We start from the raw sequence: 17,246 nt of genomic DNA on the forward strand, positions 1-17,246 counted from the left end.
ACCAACATTAAATATTCAGCAGAATATATATATATATATATATATATATATATATATACATATATATATATATATATATATGAAAGGTAATAAAGATTCAGGTTTTCAAACAAAAAAAAACATATAAAAATGAAAAGAAGGTTTAAGATTTAAGCATGTTTGGAAAGTTTGAAGAAGGTACAGAAAGCTAGGAGAAAACTGATAAGCAACAAATTCTTTCTAAGATTACAGAACCCATATTTGAACTAAATTATGATGTATTCTTAAATGTGATAATTGTTACAGATTATTGCCATTTAAAAAAAAAATCCTTGGCAGTGGCTTGGCTGGAAATAGTGAATCCCATTATGTGGGAATATGTACAGATTGGAAAATAGATCTATCAGTAAACTTGTTAGCTGTGAGACCTTAAGACCAACTAGCATCCTGCTAGCAGCAGAAAATCCCCACCACTTTTAGGGACAAATTCCAGGACATTATGGTCAAGTTCACCAACCTTGATCCCAGACTCCAGACAAGGATGACAATCATGGCCATGCAATTTATTTCAAATTCAGCTCTAGACATTCACCAGAAGCTCCACACTTGAAAAAAGGTCCCCAATTTCCCCTTTGGAAATTGCTTAATGTGACTTTTAAGACTGACTTGGATTGGCAAGGCCCTCAAGGAAGCCTAACCCCCTCCTTGAACATCTTTTGCTGAACCAAAGGTGACTTTGAACATCAAGGGTAAGTCTATTGCCTTTGAAAAATACAAAGATGGCAGCATGGAGGCAGACATCTGCTTGAGCTTGGTGTTTTCTCTCAGGACTTACTTCATGACAAGCCTTGGAGTTAATGCTTGACCAGAAAAGAAACCCACAAATAATCACCAACAGAAGACATCCTTGAAATTTGCCAGAGAAGGTCTGTGTTTGCTTGGGGGAGGGTCGAACAGACTGGGTGCAGACTGAGAGCAGGCAAGCCAGAGCGGGGCAAGCAAGCCAGAGCGAGACAGGCAGCTCACACAACCCGAACCAGAGTGGGGAGGGGCATGATCTCTTCCGTTTCTGCCAAAAGACTTTTACTCCAGAGTGGATACTCTGTCTTGGCAGCAAGCCAGGAACAGCAGAGAAGGTGTAAATACCAGAGGTGAAGAATAAAACCCCAGAAAGCCAGAGTGTCTCAGAACCCAGCCACCCCCACCCCCACCTGGAGTGACTCAGTGCATTCTCAGAGCCTCAGAGCCCAGACACAGCGCAGCCATCGCTATCCTGTTAGTGCCTCGATGCTGCCCTCCTCCCCAGTCTGTAGAGGAAGCTCATTAACACATCCAGCCCCATCCCCCCAAAAACAGACCAATTGTTTCTCTTGTCAATTTGTTTTCTTCGCTTTCCCACTCTGACAAAATGAACAAAAAATTTAAAAGGGCTCTAACCATTGACAGCTTCTGTATGGAGAGAGAGCAGACTTCAAATACTGAGGGCACTAAAAGCAGATTGTGTCCAGAGGAATCCCCTAAGGGGGATATGAGCTGCTCCTCAATACAAAAGAATCTGATAGAGGAAATCAAAAAGGCTCTCACAAGAGAGCTAGAAGAGAAATGGGAAAAGAAAAGGGAAGCTTAACAAGAGAGTCTGGAGAATTCATTCCATGCATTTCAAGACAGAGTGAATAAAGAAAATAAATCACTGAGAAACAAAATTAGTGAGCTGGAAAAAGAAAACAGCTCTCTAAAAAATTAAATGGATGAAAAGGAAAAAAATTCCATAGAAGAAAAAAACTCACTTAAAAACACAATTGGACAATTACAAAAAGATATTTAAAAAGTGAGTGAAGAAAATACATCATTGAAAATCAGAATCGAACAAGTAGAATTGAATGACTCAAGGAGAAACCAAGAAGTAGTCAAGCAAAACCAGAAAAATGAAGCAATGGAAAAGAATGTCAAGTACCTTATTGGGAAGACAACAGAACTGGAAAACAGATCCAGGAGAGACAATTTGAGAATAATCAGACTCCCTAAAAAATGTGAGGAAAAAAAGAGCCTGGACACTATTTTCCAGGAAATTAACAAAGAGAACTGCCCAGACATTTTGGAAACAGAGGGTAAAATAGACATTGAAAAAATTCATCAATCACCTACTGAAAGGGACCCTAAAATCAAAATGCCAAGAAATGTAGTGGCCAAGTTCAAGAACCATCAGACAAAGGAAAAAATACTGAAAGCTTCTAGAAAAAAGCAATTCAGATATGGAAGAGCCACAATAAGGATAACAAAGGATCTAGCAGCATCCAATTTAAAAGAATGAAGGGCCTGGAACATGATATTCCAAAAATCTAAGGAACTTGGTATGCAGCCAAGAATAACTTAGGCAGCAAAAAATAAGCATCGTTTTCCAGGGAAGAAGATGGACATTTAATGAAATAAATGAATTCCATCTATTCTTGATGAAAAAAAAAAACAGACCTACATAAAATGTTTGATCTTCAAATACAGAACTCAAGAGATTTCTAAAAAGGTAAAAAGAAATCTTGAGAACTCTATTTCTGCCATAAAGATATGTAAAGAACACATGTATAATTTGTCCTAGAAACTAGAGGTGGAAAGGAAATTATATAATAAAAAAGGGTAAAGTGGTGGTACTACATCTCATGAAGAGGCAAAGGTAACCTATTATATCTGAGAGAAAGAAAGGAGGGAGATGAACATAGTGTGTATCAATAGACATATTCGATTTATGGTGAAACTTCTTCCACTTCATTGAAAAGTGAGAAGGAAGGAGTAAGCTAAGGGGAAGGGAATACAGAAATTGTGAGGAAAATGGATAAAATAAGGGGAGGAACTTTAATGTGGGGGAGGGATACTAAAAAGGGAGGGCTGTGAAAAGCAAGTGGTGTTCACAAGTTTAGTATTGGGTAGGGGGGTAAGAGGGAAGGAAAAGAGAAACGCATAAGCAGGGGTTAATAGGATGGCAAGCAATATAGAATTAGTCATTCTAACCATAAATGTGAATGGGGTAAACTCCCTCATAAAGAGGAAGCAGTTAGCAGACTGGATTAAAAGTAAGAATCCTACTATATGTTATTTACAGGAAACACACCTGAAACAGGGTGATACATTCAAACTAAAAGTAAAAGGGTGGAGCAGAACCTACTAAACTTCAGGAAAAGCCAAAAAAGCAGGGGTAGCCATCCTCATCTCAGATCAAGCAAAAACAAAAATTGATCTAATTAAAAGAGATAAGGAAGGGCATTATATCCTGCTAAAGGGTAGCATCAAAAATGAAGCAGTATCAGTATTAAACATATACGCACCAAGTGGTGCAGCATCAAAATTCTTAAAAGAGAAATTAAGAAGAAAATAGACAGAAAAACTATAGTAGTGGGAGATCTCAACCTTGCACTCTCAGAATTAGATAAATCAAACCACAAAATAAATAAGAAAGAAGTCAAAGAGGTAAATAGAATACTAGAAAAGTTTGATATGATAGATCTCTGGCGAAAGCTAAATGGAGACAGAAAGGAGTATACTTTCTTCTCAGCAGTTCATGGAACCTATACAAAAATTGATCATATATTAGGGCATAAAAACTTCAAAATCAAATGAAGTAAGGCAGAAATAGTAAATGCATCCTTTTCAGATCACAATGCAATTAAAATTACATTTAATAAAAAGCCAGGGGAAAATAGACCAAAAAATAATTAGAAACTAAATAATCTTATACTAAAGAATGATTGGGTAAAACAGCAAATTATAGACATAATTAATAACTTTGCCAAAGAAAATGACAACAATGAGACATCATACCAAAATGTGTGGGATACAGCCAAAGCAGTATTAAGGAGAAGTTTTACATCTCTAGAGGCCTACTTGCATAAAATAGAGAACGAGAGGGTCAATGAATTGGGCTTACAACTATAATTACTAGAAAAGGAACAAATTAAAAACCCCAGACATACACAAAACTTGAAATTCTAAAAATAAAAGGTGAGATTCATAAAATTGAAAGTAAAAAAACTATTGAATTAATTAATAAAACTAAGAGTTGGTTGAAAAAACCAACAAAATAGACAAATCCTTAGTAAACCTGATTAAAAAAAGGAAAGAGAAAAAGCAAATTGTTAGTATTGAAAACGAAAAGGGAGAACTCACCACTAATTAAGAGGAAATTAGAACAATAGTTAGGAGCTACTTTGCTCAACTTTATGCCAATAAATTCGATAACTTAAATGAAATGGAAGAATACCTTCAAAAATATAGCTTGTCCAGATTAACAGAGGAAGAAGTAAGTAGTCTAAATAGTCCCATCTCAGAAAAAGAAATAGAACAAGCTATTAACCAACTCCCTAAGAAAAAAAAACCCAGGACCAGATGGATTTACATGTAATTTAAAGAACAACTAACTCCAATGCTATATAAAATATTTTTAAAAATAGAGATTGAAGGAGTCCTACCAAACTCCTTTCATGACACAGACATGATACTGATACCTAAACCAGGTCGATCAAAAACTGAGAAAGAAAACTATAGACCAATCTCCTTATTGAATATTGATGCTAAAATCTTAAATAAGATATTAGTAAAAAGACTTCAGAAAATCATCCCGAGGATAATACATTATGATCAAGTAGGATTTATACCAGGAATGCAGGGCTGGTTTAATATTAGGAAAACTATTAGTATAATTGACCATACTAATAATCAAATTCATAAAAACCATATGATCATCTCAATAGATGCAGAAAAAGCATTTGATAAAATCCAACATCCATTCCTACTTAAAATGCTTGAGAGTATAGGAATAAATGGACTATTCCTTAGAATAGTCAGAAGCATATATTTAAGACTGTCAGTAAACATCATATGTAATGGCGATAAACTGGAACCTTTCCCTGTAAGATCAGGAGTGAAACAAGGTTGCCCACTATCACCATTACTATTCAATATTGTACTAGAAACGCTAGCCTTGGCAATAAGAGCCGAGAAAGAGATTCAAGGAATTAGAATAGGAAATGAGGAAATCAAACTATTACTCTTTGCAGATGATATGATGGTATACTTAGAGAACCCCAAAGACTCTGCTTAAAAGCTATTAGAAATAATTCAGAACTTTAGCAAAGTTGCAGGATACAAAATAAATCCACATAAATCCTCAGCATTTTTATACATTACCAACACAATCCAAGAGCAAGAGATACAAAGAGAAATTCCATTCAAAATAACGGCCGATAGTATAAAATATTTGGGAATATGTCTACCAAAGGAAAGTCAGGAATTATATGAGCAAAATTACAAAACACTTGCCACAAAAATAAAGTCAGATTTAAATAATTGGAAACACATTGAGTGCTCTTGGATAAACCGACTGAATATAATCAAGATGATAATACTCTCTAAACTAATCTATTTATTCAGTGTTATACCAATCAGACTCCCAAGAAAGTATTTTAATGACCTAGAAAAAATAACAACAAAATTCATATGGAACAACAAAAGGTCGAGAATTTCAAGGTAAGTAATGAAAAAAAAATTAAATGAAGGTGGCCTAGTTTTACCTGATCTAAAACTATATTATAAAGCAGCAGTCACCAAAACCATTTGGTATTGGCTAAGAAATAGACTAGTTGATCAGTGGAATAGGTTAGGTTCATAGGGCAAGATAGTGAATAAAAATAGCAATCTAGTGTTTGACAAACCCAAAGATCCCAACTTTTGGCATAAGAATTCATTATTTGACAAAAACTGCTGGCAAAACTGGAAATTAGTATGGCAGAAACTAGGCATGGACCCACATTTAACACCACATACTAAGATAAGATCAAAATGGGTCCAAGATTTATGCATAAAGAACAAGATCATAAATAAATTAGAGGAACATAGGATGGTTTATCTCTCAAACTTGTGGAGGAAGGAATTTGTGTCCAAAGGAGAACTAGAGATCATTATTGATCACAAAATAGAAAAATTTGATTACACCAAATTAAAAAGTTTTGGCACAAACAAAATTAATGCAAACAAGATTAGAAGGGAAGTAACAAGGAAGGAACACTGGGAAATGAGTGTAAACTGTTTGCATTTTTTATTTTTCTTCCCAGGCTATTTTTACCTTCCAAATCCAATTCTTCCTTTGCAACAACAACAACAGTCGCCTCACAGATTTGTTTATTTCATTGTGTAAAACCTGCTGTTCTGATTTTTAAAGCGGATAATACAAAAAGAGATTTAAATGTTGCTTAGACATCTACACTAACAATGAACCATCTTGCCTGGCTGGAATGCCTATCTACAAAAGAACAGAGTGAAGTTGAGAAGTGTCCTTAAAACACACTCACAGGAGGCTTATATTGATCAGCTGGACAATTGTGAACCACAGGATGAGTTGGATGAATTTATGATATGACCAAATGATTGGGCTTGGTGAATTACTTGGATTAAATCAAGTAGAATGGATAGGAATTGTGGATAGAGGATCATTCCAAAACCCTTTGATATTGAGACATCTGGACATGGACAGAAACTACCTAATGACTGAAACTGAGAAAGTCAGTGGTCTTCCTAGAAGAGTTTGTATAGTCAAGGAATATGATAAAGCTAGTACTAAACGCTAGGAATCTGAGTACATCTCAGACACAAGGGGTCACTGAGTAAAATAATTTTATAAATGTAATGTTCCTTGTCTCTTCTGTATTATGCACTGTTTCACCATTAAAATATGTGCACACACATACATACATATATACACATATCTATCTGATGAAGTGCTGGGTCCATGGGTGAGGTGACATTAAAAGCCTGCTGTATTGATAAGGCAAGCAGGGAAGGGCATCAGTTCAACCTTTTAGTCCCACCCTCTGTGGAGATCATGAGTAGCCCCACCTTGATGTGTCCTATCAGAAAGCCAAGTTATATCAAACCTTGAGGTCAAATTTCCCTTATAAATGTGTCCATGGCCCATCTCATCTTTGCTGAATCCTTTTTGGATTATCCTGCCACAGCTTTCTGCCTCTTGGTATCTTTTCCCCTCCCCCTATGGTGAATTTCTCCTTTTTATAGGTAAAACCTCTTTTAGGGTGCTAAACTCCTCTATGTATTTAGATATCTAGTTAAGGACATAGTGTCACCTCATTGAATATTCCCTTTCTCCTGATTAATTGTGAGTTTCACTAGGGAACTTGTTTTTTCCACTGTTGATTGTTAAACCCCTTTCCTTGCTAACTATATACTCTATAACTCTATTTCATATTTATCATTCCTGGTGTCTATTGTATCCCTTCATTTTGTCTGTAACCTCTTCTCATAAATAAACCTACTTTTTTGCCAAAGAAAATGGCCATTGTGAATTTGTCACATGATTGAACCCCAACATTTGGTGCCAATTTGTCTCCAAAAATTCATCATCATTTGGTGCCTGAACATCAATGTCATCATTTGGTGCTATACCTTAATTAATAGATAGATATGATGTGTTTGGAGTATAGCACCAAATGATGACATTGATGTTCAGGCACCAAATGTTAAAGGAGTCTAGATGGGTGTGGTTTGCATAATAGAATTTCTTACTGAATCTTACCAATGGCTACTATCCTCATTAAAAAATCTGATCTTTAAAAACAATTATTCTTTAGTATGGAAAAGTACTTCTATTAAAAAACACAAATGTAGTATCACCCAATTCAAAGGCTAAACTGTAAAGTTTAATGCCGATCATATTTCACAAAAAAATGGATGTCATAAATATATTGGTTAAAATACAATAGGGCAAAAGAAGATGATGCAATGATTATTTAAAAAAAAAAAACAAAAACCTGGGAAAATACAAATGAACTAGCTTGTCATCATCCTAACCCCAAGAATCTAACAGCTGTGTGACTTCTTATCCCTATCCTCACCCTCTCTGGTTCCTTCTTATTTTCTCATTGCTTTGATGGCTTTGAGCGTTATGCCAATGATTAATCATTCCTAACAGACTCTTCAGACTCCCATGATTTGCTATTACATCCTCTGTATAGATTAATGTTTCTCCCAAACAATAACACTGCTTTTGGCCATGATTTTAGCCTGCTAATAATAGATCAAGCATTCAACTCCACACTTCCAACTATTCTCTTATTTCAGTAAAACAAAGAGATGGAAGGAGCTGCCTTTTTAAATAGAAATTTCATATATTAGAAATTAAATGAATACTATCTCAGAAGGATGTCTCCTTTGTAGTTGGTAAATTGTTTCAGAATTTTATAATCTTGGTCAAAACTGTAAGTTGATATGCTCTTGTCATAAAATGAGGAGCTGTTGTGAAATGATGTATGAGGAATATAACCAGCTTATAAATGTTAAAAATGAAAAAGCAAAGAGAGACCTATTATTCATCTTCTCTGCAATATTCAGACATTCGTGAAATTGAAAGTTAATGTACCAGGGACTTTCATTATCTGACCCATTTCATCCTATCCTTTAGATTCTCATAGCACTGGAAACAGGACTAGTATGTCACCAAAACAAGAGTGGGAGCATCAGAAAAACCCAACTATCAATAAAGCACCACTTCTGTGTTAAATTCCTCATGGACCAAGAATATTTATAAATACAACACCAAGAACTAAACATGTAACTTGGAGGATCTAATGATTTATGAAAAAAAAACTAAACACTTATTAATAGTTCAATTCGTTTTTTCATTAAATGTAATCTCTTTTCTAAACCCTTAACTTTGAAAAAGAACATTGTATTTTTACCACAGCAAAGTATATTTTTAAAAATTTAGTACAATTAATTAGATCTTCATATATGACAAAAATATTTAGTTGGAATTTCATATTTCTTTCCTTATATGTTCAGCAGGACATTATATATGTTTTCATGTCAGTGGGTTTTTGTATTTCTATAGATTTAATTTTTTTCAAATATCTTTGACTTTATTCATTTCTGTGTTCTTTCTACTGACACAATGAAACCTCCTCTCTACTTTAGTAGGATCATTAGGTGCTTTGTCCAGGGTCACAGAAAGAAAATTTCTTAAATTTGATTCAAATTCTGGTCTTCCTTATTCCAAATTCTCCACTTCATACATTACACTATACTACCAAAAAGGTTCTTGTGTTAATAGGAGAAAACTGAGGCAAAAAGAGGATTACTCATCTTTCTAGCTCTAAATTTCAGTAAGTATCTAGAGATGAAGATGTAGCAGGCTAAAGGAAAGCTCCCATCGACACTGATACATTGTTGGTGGAGTTGTGAAAGAATCCAACCATTCTGGAGAGCAATTTGGACTTATGCCCCAAAAGTTATTAAACAGTGCATACCATTTGATCCAGCAGTGCTACTACTGGGCTTATATCCCAAAGAAATAATAAAGAAGGGAAAGGGACCTGTATGTGCCAAAATGTTTGTGGCAGCCCTTTTTGTAGTGGCTAGAAACTGGAAAATGAATGGATGCCCATCCATTGGAGAATGGTTGAGTAAATTATGGTATATGAATGCTATGGAATATTATTGTTTGGTAAGAAATGACCAGCAGGAATGAATGCTGAGTGAAATGAGCAGAACCAGGAGATCACTATACACTTCAACAACAATACTGTATGAGAATGCATTCTGATGGAAGTGGATATCTTCAACAAGGAGAAGACCTAATTAAGTTCCAATTGATGGACAGAATCAGCTACACCCAGAGAAGGAACACTGGGAAATGAGTGTAAACTGTTTGCATTTTTCTTTTTCTTCCCGGGTTATTTTTACCTTCTGAATCCAATTCTTCCTTTGCAACAAGAAATTCTGTTCTGCACACATATATTATACCTAGGATATACTATAACACATTTAACATGTATGGGACTGCCTGCCATCTAGGGGAGGGAGTGGTAGGAAGGAGGGAAAATTCAGAACAGAAGTAAGTGCAAGGGATAATGTGTAAAAAATTACCCATGCATATGTACTGTCAAAAAAAAAAGTTATAATTATAAAATTAATTTTTAAAATGTAAAAAAAAAAAAAAAAAAAAAAGGAAAGCTCCCATCAATAGTGGAGCTGGAAGGACCTCCAGAGGGCATGTAGTCCAAATTACTCATTTTATAACTGAGAACACTAAGGCTGAAAGTAATTGATAACCATCCATATAGAATAAGGAATGAAGTCATAGCTATGAGGAACAGCAGAGTCAGGATGAGATCTACAGCTCTCTCTAATCCAAATCCAGTAATATTCCTACCATACTATACTCTTAGAAGAGGATACTTCATAACAACTGTCACATAAGTCATAGTAGAACTTTCAATTCCAGAGGTCTCTGGCCTAGATGGTGCCCTTAAGCTAACATTATGATCTTGGTTAACTCACCAGATTGCTTAAATGAATAATACTATAGTAAAATTTGTCCAAGAGACACTTAGAGTCATCATTTGGATCACAGAATGACAAATTTAGAACTAGAAGGGACCTTAAAGGCTATGTAATTTAGCTTCCTCATTTTATAGAAGGGGAAACTGAGGTCCAAGAAAGTTAAGCAACTTGTCCAAGATCACAAAGGGAGGAAGTATCAGAGGCAAGATTTAAACCCAGATCTCTGAGATCCCTTTATATTGGTATCAAAAGCTTTTCTATGACAAATCATTTAACTGTGGCTTGATTTCCTTTTCCAGAAAATAAGTATTTTTTATTGACATCTCATATATATAGTCAACACCCTAAGATGGTGATATGCTGTTTTCTCTGATTTTATTTTCCTAAATGTTCCACTTTTAATGTGCTGTCACTCAGTTTTATCAGCCATCATGATCCTGATTTCTTAGTGTTATCAGCATCTTGTCTTGATGATTTGCTACCTTCTCTGAATTTATTCTACTGGGAATATCCCTATAAGTCTGCTATAAAATACTTTTTTCTTACACTTATGCTACATACAATTTTTGTCAAGCATTACCTCCTTTGATTATTTTTTGAAATGTATTCCAACTAATAATCCTCATATCCAAAATTTAAATTCAATTTTGTAACCCTAAAAATAGGTTAGGTTCACAGGACAAAATAGTCAATAATTATAGCAATCTGGTGTTTGAGAAACCCAAATACTCCAGCTTTTTAAATAAAAACTTACTATTTGACAAAAACTTCTGGGAAAATTGGAAACTAATATGGCAGAACCTAGGCACTGACCCACACAAAACACCAGATACCATGATAAGATTGACATGGGTCCATGATTTGGACATAGTGATGTTATAATCAAATTTGAAGAACAAAGTATGGTTTACCTCTCAGATCCATAGAGAAGGCAGGAAAGAACTGGAGTACAAACACAGCCAATTCAGACAATATTAGAAGGGAAACAATAAACTGGGAAAACATTTTTACAATTAAAGGTTCTGATAAAGGTCTCATTTCTAAAATATATAGAGAATTGACTCGAATTTATAAGAAATCAAGCCATTCTCCAATTGATAAGTGGTCAATAGACATTAACAGATAGTTTTCAGATGAATAAATTGAAACTATTTCTATTCATATGAAAAGGTGCTCTAAATCACTATTGATCAGATAAATGCAGATTAAGACAACTTTGAGATACCACTACACACCTGTCAGATTGGCTAAGATGACAGGAAAAGATAATGACAAATGTTAGAGGGGATTCAGAAAAACTGAAACACTAATATATTGCTGGTGGAGTTGAGAACTAATTAAACGATTCTGCAGAGCAATTTGAAACTATAGCCAAAGGACTATCAAACTGCATATCCTTTGATCCAGCAGTGTTTTTTCTGAGCCTGTATCTCAAAGAGATAATAAAAAATGAAAAAAACCCACATGTGTAAAAATATTTGTGACAGCCCTTTTTGTAGTGGCAAGAAACTGGAAACAGTGCATGCCCTTCAGTTTGAGAATGGCTGAATAAATTATGATATATGAATGTTATGGAATATTATTGTTCAATAAGAACCAATCAGCAGGATGGTTTCAGAAAGGGCTGGAGATACTTACATGAACTGATGCTGCATAAAGTGAACAGAACCAAGGGAACATTGTACATGGCAACAGCAAGATTATTAACAACAATCAATTTTAGCAGACGTGGCTCTTTTCAACACTGAGATGATCCAGGTCAGTTCCAATGATCTTATGATGAAGAGAGCCATCTGCCTCTAAAGAAAACTGTGGAGACTGATTGTGGACCATAACTGTATTTTCACCTTTTTGGTTTTGTTTGCTTGGATTTTGTTTTCTTTCTCATTTTTTCCTTTTCAATCTTTTAAAATCATATTTCTCGTGTAAAATGATAACTGGAAATATATATATATATATATAGAAGAATTGCACATGTTTGACACATATTGAATTACTTGCCATTTATTGGAGGGGATGGGGGCAAGAAAGGGAAAAATTTGGAACATATGGTTTTGCAAGAGTGAATGTTGAAAATTATCCTTGCATATGTTTTGAAAATCAAAAGCTTTAATAAAAATAAACAAAAGAAACTGACAACAATGAAACAATACATCAAGATGTTTGGGATACATTCAAAGTAGTACTTAAGGGAAATTTTATTTCTCAATGAACTCGGCATGTAATTGACAAAAAATATTTGAAAAACAATAAATTTAAAATTCCGAACTGAGCACCAAATTGGAAGTCCTGAACATCAAAGGTGAGTTTGATAAGAATGAAAGTAAAAAAATACTATTAAGCTAAGAAATGAATTTAATGTCTAGTTCTAGTGGAAAAACGCTAACAAAATAGATAAATTATTGGTTAATTTTATTTTTTTAAAAAAGAAGAAAACCAAATATTCAGTACCAAAAATAAAAAGTGTTAAATCGCCACCAATGAAGTAGAAATCAAAGCAATCATTAGGAAATATTTTTTACCAAATATATGCCAATAAATCTGACTATTTGAGCTAAATTGATCAATATTTATGAAAATACAAATTACTTAGATTAAGTGATTAGGATATAGCAAGCCCAAATAACTCTGTCTTACAAAAAGAAATTGAAAGAGTCATTAATGAACTCCCTAGGAAAAATTCCCAGGACCAGATTGGTTAATGAGTGAATTCTACCAAATATTTAAAGAATAATTAATTCCAATACTACATAAACTGTGAAAAGCTAGTCAAAGGAGGTCTACCAAATTCCTTGTAGACACAAAAATGATGTGAATACATAAACCAAGTAAAATTAAAATAAAGAAAGGAAATTATAGACCAATTCCCCTAATGAATATTGATCCAAAAATGTTGAACAAAATACTAGCAAGACAATAACAGCAATTTATCACAGGGACTATATACCAAGATCAGGTAGGATTTATACTAGGAATACAGGATCTGGTCAAGATTAGGAAAATGATCAACATAATTGAACATATCAATTATAAAACCAATAGAAAGCATATTCATATTTCAATGGATGCTGAAAAAACTTTTGAGAAAATAAAGCATCCATTCCTATTAAAAACACTAGATACTATAAAATTAAAGAGAATGGTCCTTAAAATGACAAGCTGTACATATATAACCACCAGCAAGCATTATCTGTAATGGGGAAAAGCTAGAAACCTTAATAATATCAGGGATGAAACAAGTATGCCCACTATCACTACTTTTTTTTTTAACATATTAGAAATGTTAGCTATAGCAATGAGAGAAGAAAAAAATTGAATTAGAATAGGCAATGAAAAAACAAAACTAGCATTCAATGCAGATGATATAATGGTGTACTTAGAGAACCCTAGAGAATCAACTAAAAAAATACTTGAAATAGTTGACAACTTTAGCAAAAGTGCAGGATATAAGACAAACCCACATAAATTTTCAGCATTTCCTCATGTTGCCAACAAAGGCCATCAGCAAACAATATGAAATGCTTATAAACACTTTTTACACAAAGACCTAAAGAATTGGAAAAACTTCAATTGCTCATGGATAGGTTGAGCCAATAAAACAAAAATGACAATTTTTGTGCAAATTAATTTACTTATTCAGTGCCATACCAATTAAACTTCCAAAAATTATTTGGTAGAACTGGAAAAATAATAATAATATTCATTTGGAAGAACAAAAGTATTTCTCTCTTCCAAAGACAGTAGGCAGTTTGATATACTTTATACATGTGCTATCTTATAAAACTGCCTACTGTCTTTGGAAGAGAAATGAGGAGCAAGGGAAAGAAAAAAGCTTATTACTCAAAATCTTGTAAAAATGAATGCTAAAAACTTTCTTGTTATGCAACTAGGGAAAAAATAAAATACTATTCAAAGACTATATTCAGGGGATGTGTTTAAATGCAATGGTACTAAGTTATAGTTTAAAATTAAACATGAAATTCTGCCAAAGTCTGATAATAGAAACTGTAGAGGACTTGTCTTTTCAGGTAAATAACTCATGAGGTCTCACCAGCACATTAGAACCCAACAATTTTGCATGAATATTTTAAAGAAACATTTAGACCCAATGCTACTTTTCCCACAATTTTACATAAGCAGAACACAACTACATAGTGAACTTCAGTGGAGGTTAATACTATTTCTGATACCTATCACATGAAGTTTAGTATAGAAAGTATTTTAATTTCTCTTTCTTAAGCAAATATTCAGTCAGATGTCCAAGTGGATCAGTAATCTCATTATTCTCAATCATATCCCATTCAAATTTGTCCATCCTGGGTTACTACTTACCATCCCTCACACCTTTGTTAAGTGATTCATTTTTGAAAAATAATATAACTAATTCTTTGAAGACCTCCTTTACTTCTTTTCTTCTTTGAAATTTGTCATTAGCTGTACATTGCTACAACTTATTCATTAGTTCCTTGACATTAGGAAGGGAGTTTTTCCCTAAGTGCTAGAGTTACAAAGAGGTAAGAGAGTTTGTGAGACATTGGGAATTAAAATATAGATATCGATACACAATACAACTTGCTAAGTACCCTAAAGTTTAGGCCAAAATAAGTTCAAAAGCAAAATAAGTGATTTTTTTTCTTTTTTTTAAATTAATTTTATAATTATAACATTTTTTGACAGTACATATGTATAGGTAATTTTTACAACATTATCCCTTGTACTCCTTCTGTTCTGAATTTTTCCCCTCCTTCCCTCCACCCCCTCCCCTAAATGGCAGGCATTCCCATACATATTAAATATCTTATAGTATATCCTAGGTACAATATATATGTGCAGAACGGAATTTTTTTGTTGTTGATGTTGTTGCAAAGGAAGAACTGGATTAGGAAGGTAAAAATAACCTGAACAAAAAAAATGCTAAAAGTTTACACTCATTTCTCAGTGTTCCTTTTCTGGGTGTAGCTGATTCTGTCCGTCATTGATCAATTGGAACTGGATTAGCTCTTCTCTATCTTGAAGATATCCACTTCTATCAGAATACATCCTCATACTGTATCGTTGTTGAAGTGTATAATGATCTCCTAGTTCTGCTCATTTCACTCAGCATCAGTTGATGTAAATCTCTCCAAGACTCTCTGTATTTCTCCTGTTGGTCATTTCTTACAGAGCAATAATATTCCATAACATTCATATACCATAATTTACCCAACCATTCTCCAATTGATGGGCATCCATTCATTTTCTAGTTTCTTGCCACTACAAAAAGGGCTGCTACAAACATTTTGACACATACAGGTCCCTTTCCTTTCTTTAGTATTTCCTTGGGATGTAAGCCCAGTAGTAGCACTGCTGGATCAAAAGATATGCACAGTTTGATAACTTTTTGGACATAATTCCAGATTGCTCTCCAGAATGGTTGGATTCTTTCACAATTCCACCAACAATGCATCAGTGTCCCAGTTTTCCCACATCCCCTCCAACATTCATCGTTATTTGTTCCTGTCATCTTAGCCAATGTGACAGGTGTGAAATGATACAGAGTTCTCTTAATTTGCATTTCTCTGATCAATAGTGATTTGGAACACTCTTTCATATGAGTGGAAATAGTTTCAATTTCATCATCTGGAAACTGTCAGATCATATCCTTTGACTATTTATCAATTGGAGAATGGCTTGATTTCTTATAAATTAGAGTCAATTCTCTGTATATTTGGGAGATGAGGCCTTTATCAGAACCTTTAACTGTAAAAATGTTTTCCCAATTTGTTACTTCCCTTCTAATCTTGTTTGCATTAGTTTTGTTTGTACAAAAGCTTCTTAATTTGATGTAATCAACATTTTCTATTTTGTGATCAATAATGATCTCTAGTTCTCCTTTGGTCATAAATTCCTTCCTCCTCCATAAGTCTGAGAGGTAAACTATCCTATGTTCCTCTAATTTATTTATGATCTCATTCTTTATGCCTAAATCATGGACCCATTTTGATCTTATCTTAGTATGTGGTGTTAAGTGTGGGTCCATGCCTAGTTTCTGCCATACTAATTTCCAGTTTTCCCAGCAGTTTTTGTCAAATAATGAATTCTTATCCCAAAATTTGGGATCTTTGGGTTTATCAAACACTAGATTGCTATTTTTATTCACTAACTTGCCCTGTGAACCTAATCTATTCCACTAATCAACTAGTCTATTTCTTAGCCAATACCAAATGGTTTTGGTGACTGTTGCTTTACAATATAGTTCTAAATCAGGTACAGCTAGGCCACCTTCATTTAATTTTTTTTTATTACTTCCCTTGAAATCCTCGACCTTTTATTCTTCCATATGAATTTTGTTGTTATTTTTTCTAGGTCATTAAAATAGTTTCTTGGGAGTCTGATTGGTATAGCACTAAATAAATAGATTAGTTTAGGGAGTATTATCATCTTGATTATATTCAGTCGGTTTATCCAAGAGCACTTAATGTCTTTCCAATTATTTAAATCTTACTTTATTTTTGTGGCAAGTGTTCTGTAATTTTGCTCATATAATTCCTGATTTTCCTTTGGTAGATATATTCCCAAATATTTTATACTATCGGCCGTTATTTTGAATGGAATTCCTCTTTGTATCTCTTGCTGTTGCATTTTGTTGGTGATATATAAAAATGCTGAGGATTTATGTGGATTTATTTTGTATCCTGCAACTTTGCTAAAGTTCTGAATTATTTCTAATAGCTTTTTAGCAGAGTCTTTGGGGTTCTCTAAGTATACCATCATGTCATCTGCAAAGAGTGATAGTTTGATTTCCTCATTATCTACTCTAATTCCTCGAATCTCTTTCTTGACTTATTGCCAAGGCTAGTGTTTCTAGTACAATATTGAATAGTAATGGTGATAGTGGGCAACCTTGTTTCACTCCTGATCTTACTGGGAACAAAGTAAGTGATTTAGGA

At 33.9% G+C, this 17,246-nt stretch overlaps 1 long non-coding RNA gene across 2 annotated transcripts in view; it reads right to left on the reverse strand.

The window, feature by feature from the left end:
- LOC141548260 (uncharacterized) overlaps positions 1-17,246 on the reverse strand; it is a 420,656-nt gene that overhangs the window by 173,246 nt on the left and 230,164 nt on the right. The gene's annotated exons all lie outside the window — the stretch shown is intronic.

This window comes from Sminthopsis crassicaudata, chromosome X (genome assembly GCF_048593235.1).
Source record: "Sminthopsis crassicaudata isolate SCR6 chromosome X, ASM4859323v1, whole genome shotgun sequence".
Taxonomy (NCBI): domain Eukaryota; kingdom Metazoa; phylum Chordata; class Mammalia; order Dasyuromorphia; family Dasyuridae; genus Sminthopsis; species Sminthopsis crassicaudata.